This window comes from Harpia harpyja, chromosome 5 (genome assembly GCF_026419915.1).
Source record: "Harpia harpyja isolate bHarHar1 chromosome 5, bHarHar1 primary haplotype, whole genome shotgun sequence".
Lineage (NCBI taxonomy): Eukaryota > Metazoa > Chordata > Aves > Accipitriformes > Accipitridae > Harpia > Harpia harpyja.
The window spans coordinates 66,618,771-66,627,118 of NC_068944.1; positions in this window are offsets into that span (position 1 = coordinate 66,618,771).

Consider the following 8,348-nt stretch of genomic DNA (forward strand, 5'->3'; position numbering starts at 1 on the left):
GGAATGAGAAAGCCTCCCCCATACAGGGTCGCTTGCTGCTGAATTTCCTTAGAGGTGATATCAAGCTGCATCCTTGCTGGGGAACCCAGGAAAGCCATCATGTTGATTGGGGGTTTGGAGCAAAGTCTCCCATGTCTTAGAAGAGTGCCCTCAACATGGGATTACAGAAATAGGCCAAGATGGGGTATTTAATTCTCTGGTTTTGGACCTGTTCTACTTTACATACTAGCATATCATAGAATCACAGACTGGTGGAATAATTCAGGTTAGAAGGGTCAGGCCGTCTCTACTCCAATCTCCTGTTCAAATCAGGTCAGACCAGGCTGCTCAGGGCTTTATCCAGTCAGGCCCTGGAAACCTACTGGGATTGAGACTGCAATAAACATTTGTGATGGACTTCAGTTTGGTGAGGAAAAGCACAGTAATGGTTTTAAGTATTAAGGGATCATTTTACTTGTAAGTACAGAAAAATATAAAAGCTTCAATGATACACCTATGTAAAAGGTCTGATTTATTGGTGTTTGGATGAAATGGCAGCTCTTTCTGCATGACGCTGATGTGGCAGACATGCTTTGAATGAGTGAAGATGTTGTTACTTACTAATTTTGAGTGATGTCAAGACTGGTTGTGAATGTACACAGCAGCAGAAATTCACCTGCTCAACTCTGTATAGGTGCTAACCCTGTGCCCAGGGTGTTGCGTGCACTGCCCAGGTTAAACAATAGCAGAACTGAGAATTTAAAGATCCACGTTTTAGATGAACGAGTTCTGTTAAGCACTTTTTATCCTTCAAGTAAGTGGTTTAATGGCATACACACAGAGTTCCTGTGCATTGCTCAACAGACCCTTTAAATTGTTGCAGAACATTAGGTTCTCATCCCTCCCTACTTGAGTATGTCATTTGATTTAAGTATGAGCTGCCATCCTCATCTGGTTTCTGGTGCCTAAAATCTGTGACACAGTCCCTTTAGTGAGGCTCAGGCACAAGAATTTGCCTGGTTTAATCTAGCTTCAGGATTGAGGCTGTTAAGAAGGAGAACAGTCACAACCATTATTCAGAATACACAAGTTTTAAAAAAAATCAATGTGAAGACACAGTCCTTTTTCTCGCTAATCATTCTGAACAGATGCTTAATTTTAAATGTAGCAGGCTGGGTGTGTGTGATGATAGCTTTTCTATAATTAACAATCTTTTCGTAGCTCTTATAAAAAGTTGTCATTCCAGAGGGATAGGTAAAAGCCAGAGAATGATTTCATTCAGTGCTGAGGATGTCGATACTGTGGTGCTGTCTCTGTAGCCCTTCAAGCCCGGTGGCATTTTCATCACCATTTCAGAAGGTGTGCTATCAGACAGAATTCAGGAATACACCAAGTGCTCATTTAGGGCCCCAAATACAAGGAGGAGCTACTTGCTTCACCATAATTAGCAGAGACCAGCCCTTTTTCTAATGGCGATTAGCCCTGGTGTCCCATCAGAGGGACTAAGTGAATTCCCTCCCCTCTTTGCTGCTTTCTCTCTCCAATTAACCCTTGTCCTGACTGTTTCAGGGAACTTGCTGTATTTAACCTTTATGCTGTCACCTCAGTCTGATGCGTGAGGTGGCCCCACCAGCGTGGTTTATTCACTGAGCACCACACTAAGTTGCAGACAGAAAAGCAAAGTTTGTTGAGAGCCACTTTGCTGAGTGCCTGCAGTAGCAGCACGTGTCAGAAGTACAAGCAAAGAACTGCCACTGTAAAGCAGATGGCTGGGAGGCAACTTCACTGCCAGACATCACTAATTATCAGCTCTGTGATCGCTGATGTTTTAAAGACCTAAGATTCAACCACCTTTATACCACGGGCATGCATATGTATGGAGTACACCATACGGCAGAACACGACTCGGTCCTCGGGTGCACCCACCCAACCAAAGTGGTGCTCTAGGGAGGGCCTTGCTTCTTGATGCAGGGGAGCTGGGCTCATGCTACTATGAGATACGCAATAATATGAAAGCTTTGACATCACTGCAGGGCTGATTTGCTGGGGTGCACTGGCACAGCAGGATCAGCATGTGGTCACCTGTACTCTGTGCTGTCGATAGCCCTTGAAACTTTTAATCTTCCCTGCGTCCAGGCGATGTACCGATGTGTCCAGCACAAAGATGTGCTGCTTATTCACTTTCTGTACAATGATTTCTTAGTGCAGCTTAGCTTTCCATTCCCTTTCAGCCTTCTTTACCTTGTCCTTTCCCTCAATGAAGTCTTTCTGTTGTCCAGTTATTACAGTATTGATGTGCTGAGAGCCCCTGAGTGGTGGCTTTTTGGACTGGGTCACCCATGAGTCGGGCATTGAACAAAGCAAGGAGAAACCTCCCTGTCCTCAGGTCAGTTAGTTACTCACAATCCCACGGTCTTCCAGCTTCTGTATTCTGTTGGTCACTGGAAATTCTCCAACACTTTTACTTCTAGACATCGTAGGGCAAGACCCTGATAGCCTTATACTCATAATGGGGGGACATCCTATCTCACAGGTAGTTCCTCTCACCTCCATCAGGCTACTGATACAGTAAGCTGCAGCATGAGATAGGACACCCACATCTCTCCTGCCTTCTTCTCTTCTTTGCTGCTGCTTTTTAGTTAAGAATATAGTTTATGTGATAACTAACCTCTTTTATTTGCCTGTTTGGGACTTTAGAAAAAAAATGCTGGTTTTTTCTGGCACGCATTTTCTTGGTCAGTGCATTTTTGCAAACTTAATACATGACCAAGTCTGTCTTGAGAAAATACCATTTCTCAGTTGGCCAGCAGAGAGAGCAGTCAGCATTCGGTGGACGTGTGGGTTGGGATGCTTGGCCAGAGGCGCTCTCCTGCACGCTCGGCCCTGCCAGTAGCTGTTACAGCTCAAAAATAATAACTCTGACAGCAGCACAGAGGCGATCCGTATCTTGCAAGGTTGTGGCTAATGGGTTACGTATTGCCCTTGACTGCCTGAGTCGCTAATGTCAGTGCAAGTCCTTCCTGTGCACCAAGGGCTATATGCCAGCATCATCAAGCCACCTACCAATTTTAGGGGATCTGTTCAACATTCACAATCCCTACAGAAATGGGTGTGTGACACCTTAGAATATCGGACTAATTGCTTCGCTATCAATTTATGGACTTCAGAGGCTAAATTTATGAACCTGGGATGCAGTCTGATGTGTGCTATTAAGCAGGCAGGGAGGCACCAGGGTGCATTTGTATGAATCAGATTCCAGGATGAGAGCTCCGGTCAGGGCATTTTGACCTGCGTGGCCTCCTCTTCTCACCCCCTCATTGTCTAACCAGAGCCTCGTGTGTGCTCTGAAGCACTGTTCCTCTCCAAACATCTCCTGTAAAATGGCCAACTCTGGGGTCCGCTTTTCTTTTGTTAGAATGACTTTGGTCCAAATTTTCTCATTTTTCGTAGTTTTTTCCCTCATCTTTTCAGCAAACATGGGTTGTAGACTGAATGACCTGAGAAAGCTGTACCAGGGGATAGGAAGGAGGTGTGAAAATCCCACCGTGTCCCTGCAGTAGTCACAGTTACGTCCCATGAGGTGCCTTGCAGAACCATTACCAAGACACTGTCCATGACCCAGGTGGTGGTTGTGCCCTGCAACTGGCACGAGCCACACTGCTGGAGGGGAGGGCCTGCAGAACATCATGTCACACATCACCCAGCTGAGCAGATAGCTCCAGGTTTGGTGGGGTTACCCTCCTATGACACTTTGGATTCGCAGGCTTGGAGAATCTCATCTCCTCTCGAGATGAAACCCGTCTGGGTGTCTGTCTCTCTTCAGGTAATTAACTAAGAAATTTGAGGGAGGAAGTGCTGGTCATTTTCTTCTCCCTTCTGGCTTCCTCCTTATGCAGGAGTTGGCCCAGTTGAGGCCAAGGTTAATGAAGCATACCCAGAGAGTGAGTGTCTGGAGACATCTTCTCAGGTTTACTCAGCAGCTGCGTGCACCCCTCCCCATGGAGCTCAGCTCTCGGTGAAGGTTTTTGTTTGTGATCGTGGAGTCAGAAGCAAAGCACTCCATACAAATGCAGCCTTTCAACAAGTTAAGTGCAGCTGCAGTAGTGGTTCTGGAAAATCTCTCCAGTTTGACCTAAGATAAACAAATATGGTTGCTTAAGTATCCTCAGTGTTTCCTTATACTTACAGTAGGAAATACCTTGGATATTGAGGGCAGCTAAAACAAATCTTTCTTAGCTATCTAAGGCCTCCGGCAAGTCCCTGAGTTTCTGAGTGAGCTAAGCCACTTCCTAGGCATGAGGCATACCAAGCTTCATTTTATAGCAATAAAAATAAGCATTCAAAGGACCTGAGCTGTGAACTGTCACTCACAAAGTCCGAGTGAAGTGACATTATTCACCTGAAGCTCATTTTGAGTGTCTGGCGCTGGTGCAGAGGAAGATGAGCAGGGTGTTTCTGACAAGCTGGATTCCTGACATTATATTACTTAAAAGCAGGAAATGCTCATTTGGCCTGGTTCAGTGTCATACCAGCCTTCCCATGCAAGGCTATATCTGGAACCCAAACACTGCAATAAGGCAGGAATCATTATATGTTATTTTTTTTAAACGGCCTACACAGTAAGAAGATGGTAGTTATCTCAGCCTTCCCTTCTTTTTAGTATGCAATTGTGGCAGCGTGCTTCCCACCGTCTTACTTGGCTGCTGAAATGGCAGCGCACCAGCTCCATGCTTGGAGCCATCCCGAGAAAATGTTCTGCTGCGGCTTTTAACCATTTAGCTGTAAAGCTCCCTCCGCTTCCACTGTTTCTAACTGCTGGGGTGAAGCAAGGGTTTCCAGTCCTTGTTTACAGCCAGTGTAATCAGTTTGGCTATTTATACTGTACTCATCACAGAGCACTTTTTGCTGTATGAAATGGTCACGGTTATATTTATACCAGTGCAAAAACAAAGTCATCACAAATTGAGGAGGCAACATTCAGAGTATTTTTTCCTTGCTACGTGAGCTGCTTCTTCAGCAATTCAAACTTTTATCGGGCAAAGTCACACTCCTAGGAAGAAAATTCAGCCTGCTGTAAGTCAGGAATCCCACCAGTGTTTTTCTGCACTTGTGTTTTTGTCTTGTGTGAAGTAAATGTGACTATTTAGTCAAGTAGCTTCTACCAGCTGCTACCTCGGTATGAATATGCAGCGCTGCCAGCAAAGTCCATAGAGTTGTCTTAGTACAGCTGAAAGCAGAGTTTGATCCGCTCTGCCAGAGGTACTAAAAATACCTTTTAATATGCTAAGGTATGTGTCTGGCCAGGAGTTGTTTTCAAATGCATCCTTCCATGGAGTTGCTACAAAGTAAATGGAGCCCAACCAGCTAGGTCCTGAGATGCAGAATAACCAGTGCTGGGAATGGCTGTGGGGGTCCAGCCTCTCTCCTGGCTGGGGGACACGGGCACAGCGCTCCCCCCACCTTGTTCCCAGCAGCAGGTTGGGAAGAAGGGACTTGGAGGGGATTTGCAGTGCCCTACCTGCCATATTTGTCAGAGGTGTTTTCCTGGGAAGATTGTTTCCTTAATCTCATTCTCATTTAACTTATTTGATAATTGTTAAATAAAAAAAACCAGGTTGGGCATTTTTCAGATGCGAAAGGCCAAGTGAGGGGCTGCGTTCCCTGCAGAGAAGACCCACGCACAGTCCCACCAGCCGCCGCTCGCCAGCCTCTCCAAGCTCAAACTGTGCCCAGAGGTCGGATCCGTGCACAGAGGCAAAGCCCCAGCCTCCTCCGAGCTGCTGCCAAAGGCTGCGTGAGCAGGGGCGAAGCAGTCGCTCTCCCTGATGGCTGCAGAGCACAGGGGAAACCTTTCTGCCAATTCTCTCTGTAGCCTTGCTGCTTTGAACCGCTGCAGAAATCCATGGCTGTGGAAGGGTTCGGCCCAGCCCTGGCCACACGTGTGCAGGTCCCCAGCCCTGGCCACACGTGTGCAGGTCCCCAGCCCTTGCCAGGGACCATGATGTCCCTGCTGCTGGATTCCTGCAGGGGCAATGCAGGTGGTGCAGGTGGCAGGACGTTACCACCCCACTCAGGATGCTTGCTGGGTTTACAGAAATCCTCAGAAATGGGGATTATTTGTGCTCATTCAATGAGCAAATGCCCTGGCTTAGCAGGTGGAGTCCATGGCAAAAACCCACACATGGAGCTTGTCCAGCGTTGAGGACATCTGAGGCCCGACATGTGACCAAAGCACATGTGTGCGGTCCAAAAGAGGCGTTACCATCTTCTCCGTCACTTGGTCTCGTCTGAGATGGCATCGTTATATGTCGCAGTAAGGTCCTCTGCCCTGCCTGCACAGTGCAGTAGAGCCTGCTCCAAGATAACATTATAACTGCTCGCTGCTGCTTAATGCTCTTTGGAGAATGATCTATGGAGCTCCAGTGGTACGGCCATTAGCATGGCTGGATTAGCAAGTGGAAGCTTTGTTTCGAGCTTTCTGTAATAAAATACTGCTGTGCTGTGGCACACAGGCTAGCTAGGGTTTCACCGCCAACTTAAGAAAATGAGGGCAAAGGGTGATTAAATATTAAGTGGCATGCAAGATCCCAGCTGATGCAGTTCATCTGGTAATCTGAGGATGGGCTGGAGGTAAAAGTAGCTTCCTGAGATACCTGAGAGGGTACTACAGCAACCCATTCTGGCCAGCAAGAGGAGCTTTGGGGTTCGTCCATCAGTTTCCAACGCCAAGAGACCTCAGGGGTAATGTGTGCTTATGGATAGGGACCAAAATGAGGATCCTTGGAATATCTGTATCTTTTTCTATTCAGATTTCCACCTCCTCCATAAATCAAACACTATTTCTGGCTGCGTTAGACTGCCAAGCAGGCTATACTTACATCAGGCAGAATATATTAATGAAAAAAAGAAAAGAGGTTCGTGATTAATGCAGAAACATTTGTTCCCCACCACACCATAAGCCATGTCCTAAAGTCTCTCCTTCAAGCAAAGCTGCTGCTGACAAAATTATTGACCTTCCTTACACTACAGAGCAAGGCTTCTGAAAGACAGCTTTTATTAATTGTGTGTCTGTATGTCCGCACACATGTGTCTGTGTGCCTCTCTGTGCATACGTATATAGAAGGCTTCTTTCACAGCAGCATGTTTTGCAGTGGCTATCAGCTCCCATGCTTGCTGAGCTCACCTCAGCATTAGCAATGAGTGGCATTAAATTATATCCTCACAGCTCCCATCACCTTGGCTGCTGCTACCTGGCTAGGTGAAAGGGCTGTGACGGCTCCTGCTCCACTCCCTCCCTCGCTGGCATGAGCACGGGCAAGTAAATCTGGATAAATCAAGGCCCTTTCCTTTCTGAGGCTTTTGGGCCACCAGTTTACCACACTTCTAGTGATTCTAACTCCCATTGTCCCCCCATCCCATACCCCTTGGAAACATTTAAAGATGGCAGTTTTTTTCTGATATAAGCTGTGCCAAGGCTTGGTTCCTTTAGGAAGACACACTGGCAGTGGAAACATTGACAACTATACAGGCAAATATTGTATTGCTTAAAAAAGTTTATTATTTAGATTGCTCCATTGCGGGGGGAGTTGGTTGCGTGTTGGGTTTTTTTTTTCTTTTTGGATGGTGCTAAAGACACCATAAAATTAGCTACAGTATTATTCCAGTGATATGTACACTTCAAATTCATGCACCTTCAAAATTAAAAGCAACCATGATAAAATGAAGCAAATAAACAGTCCTGCAGAGGACCTAATCCCTTTCCTCCATGCTCCCAGCAGCCACCGAAGCCAGCAGGGGTCCCAGGAGGGCAGGAGCGGCAAGGCCCAGGCTAAGCGACGTGGAGGATCCTTGGGAAGGCTTTGTTGCTCTGCCACGGGGATATTAATGTTTCTGGCCAGCTGACAGCATGTGTGGCGAGCGTAAACATTTGGCTCCAGCAAAGAGTTGCAGACAAGGGAGGCAAGTTGCGCACGAGATAAACAGGGTCCTTGCGATATTGCCCAGCTGAGCAAGGGCTGTCTCCGGTGGATGTCAGCAGGACCGGGCGTGAGGGCCCGCAGCACGCTCAGGGAGAAGCGGGCACGGGCAGAGGGAGATGCAGCCGTCGGTGGGAGGACAGTGGTTTTGCAGCGGAGCAGGGCACTTGCCCAGTGCCTCTGCAGCCTCCTGGGGCTCCCAGCTGCTGGCTTGTCTGAAGGCCCTAGGTGGGTTGAGAAAAACCTTGAAAATATACCACTGGGGACACGTTAGGGGTCTGAAGAAAGAGCTTAGAAGCAGTATTGAAGATGCTTGCGGTACTGCTTTTGATCACGGTGTGTTTTGCATCCAAACAGCAGCCATTTTGCAGGGGGCAGAGGGAATAAGTGGGT